The sequence below is a fragment of the Ruditapes philippinarum genome, unplaced genomic scaffold (genome assembly GCF_026571515.1).
Source record: "Ruditapes philippinarum isolate M1 unplaced genomic scaffold, ASM2657151v2 ctg2777_1_1_1_1, whole genome shotgun sequence".
In the NCBI taxonomy this organism is placed as follows: domain Eukaryota; kingdom Metazoa; phylum Mollusca; class Bivalvia; order Venerida; family Veneridae; genus Ruditapes; species Ruditapes philippinarum.
In genome coordinates, this window is record NW_026858415.1 from 44,662 (window position 1) to 47,608 (window position 2,947).

At 27.4% G+C, this 2,947-nt stretch overlaps 1 pseudogene; it reads left to right on the forward strand.

Moving 5' to 3' along the window:
• Positions 1-368: 368 nt before the first annotated feature.
• Positions 369-2,395, forward strand: LOC132753136 (uncharacterized; annotated as a pseudogene).
• The last annotated feature ends 552 nt before the right edge of the window (positions 2,396-2,947 follow it).

The window sequence follows — 2,947 nt, forward strand, 5'->3', positions numbered from 1 at the left end:
TCCTCTTTTATCACTTTTCTATATTTGTTGTTCTTTTTTTTCAATTTCATTTCAGTTACAAGTTGTTATAGTTGTTGTTGTTTGCCAGTGAGTTTGACTGTGCACTATATTATTAAGTAAGTATTTTTTTATTTCTTGTTTTGAAATTTCAGGTCATGGATTCATTAACTAATGGAGATATATTTGAAAGTGTCACCAAAATTGGTGTAATAAACACTGTTAAGTATTTAAAAAAAACATTTGAATGTCAAGTGACTGAAAATACCATCAGGCACAACATTGAACGTTTAATAAAGAAGCATGCAAACTTAAAAAAATCTAGACACCGTGTGAAAGGTGAAAATAATCTAGAAATATTTTTGAAAAAAATGTATGAAATGCCGTCAGAGAGTAGAAAATGTGATTCAGCTAAACAGAAAGTGAATGAAGTATTACATCCAAGACTTGACCCTTTTCATGCCACAAGTGATGATCCTAAATTGATAGCTATGTCTTACAAAACAGTTGCAGTGAAGTATGTAGCTTTACTAAAAAGCTTATTTCATTATTATACTTGTAAATTAAAAGGGTTTTAATTGTGCCTCCATTTTTTTATCACTTCATTTTGCAACAACGCTGTGATGCTTTGTTATATGTGATAAACATTTAAATATTTGGGAAAGGTAATAAATTTTATAAAAAGGGATGTCTTTGAATATCAGTTTATTGATAGATATTAAAAAATATTCAGCATTCATTAAGTCAATATTGATTCAAAATTTGGGATATCAATAAATTTAATTATACTGCTCTACTTATATTAATACAAATTGTTCCATCAATGTCTGCCAGTCGTAAATAATAGTATAAAGACTTCAAATAATATTTCACATTAACAAAAGTTAACAATCTGATCAGATATTACTTATATTTAAAAGTTAAAGAATTTGGAATTTAATACTAATGATGACCAAATTTATTTAAAAAGATCATGTTACATTTTATTTTAAAAAAGAAACCTTAATTTTTATTTATTTTTAAAACAAACTTGTAGCCTGATGGAGGAATTGACAGAAGTGAAAGAAGAAAATTTTAAACTGAATGCATCTGTATCACATACAAATGAGTTGAATTCAAAAATTGAGAACAAATTTAAAAAATTAATTTACCAAAAAAAGATTTGAAAAGGACATGTAGTAGAGAAAATTATTGGCGCGAAAAGTATAGAAAGCTGGAACAATCTGAAAATGACTTAAAGTATACAGAAAAAGATGTTACTAGATTCCTTGATGAAATTACTAAGCTTAAGACATTACATGAAGAAAACAATGAAAGAATTAGGAATTTAAATGAAAATATTGATTCATTAAAACTTCAAAATGAAAATCTCTCCAAAATTCAACAAGGATTATTTTATGATGAACATACAAGAACATATGTACCAGAAATGCATATATGTGTTTATAGCCTATTGAATAGTCATGTCACTACAGAAAATGTAAGTAAAGTTAGAAAATATAGAAAGTGTATTAAAATTAGTGAACATTTTTCCAAATAAACTTCCTAGTCCAAGCACAATTAATAATTGGACTATTGAAAGAGGAATTTTGGTAAAGAAACAATTGTCAAGTGTATGTGAAGAACAAAATACAACTTTACACTCAGACGAAACATCGAAATATGGAAGTAGGTGGGGGCTTTTGCCACAAGAGATAATAGTGGCAATTATAAATTGTTAGGATTAAGAAATATGGCAACAAAATCAAGTCAAGACACATTAGATACTTTCAAAGAAATCTTAACAGATATTAATATAGCAAGTGAAGATGAAAGTCAAGGTGGCAAAGAAAATTTAACAAATATAAAAAACACAATGAGTGACAGAGCAGCTCTGAAATGAAATTTAATGAATTATTAGAAAACTACAGAAAAGAGGTTTTACCAGATATATATGAAAATTACAATGAACTGAATGAAGAGTCAAGAGAAGCAATTGATAGGATGAATAACTTTTTTTGTGGACTACATTCTTTAGTAAATATGGCTGAAACATGTGAAAAAACATTAAATGAAGTAGAAATTTTGCATTTTGATAATAAAATTCCTATCCAAAATCCAACTTTTTTAAAATCTGGTCAGTCTGGAACTACTAGGCTAATTTTAACTGTATGTAAATCTTTTGCTAGAAGAGGAGATGAAAAAAATGGCTGCTATGGAAATTTTAAAACATATATTAACTCATTCTTAAAAGAAAATAATAGTTAATGTTAAATCAGTAGTTAGCATGTCTTTTGACTGTAAATTATTAAATCATCAGTAAATATATGCTCAATATCTTCAAATATGACTGCTTTAATGACCAATTTTTATATTGTTTCAGGAGTCAGATGGCTTGCTGCAATTGTCTGTTAACTGAAAGTAGTTTTACAAGTGAACAATAAAAAAGATCAGAACTGTAAGAAGTAATGTTTGTTTTGAGTTACAATGTGTTAGCATTTTGTAACATATACATTGTATATATGTTATGTTCATATGTTATGAAAAAGTAATGAATTACAACAATCAAAAAAGGATATAACTGAGGAGTTACCTGCCCTTCTGAAATACTAGTACATATAAATTCTGACAATGAACTCCAAAACCAATATTAACCTTTGACCTATAAGGTCAATTAACCACACAATGGTTTGTTATCTTATTTGTTGCAATTTGGGCACCTAGGATATACATAATTGTAAAAGCCCTTTGCAAAGACATTTAATTAATTTAATGACTACTACATGTATATCATTGTTCATAAGTTAACAATAACAGAATTATGTTTTTACATGTTTGACCTTTGACCTTATCAAATATCCAATTACTTTTGTAATTAATGCTTGTGGTTTTACACATTCATTTGCCCTGCAATGTAAGCTTTGTTTGCAAAACACTACACTAAGTGATTTTAAGTTAGTGTAAAATGTTT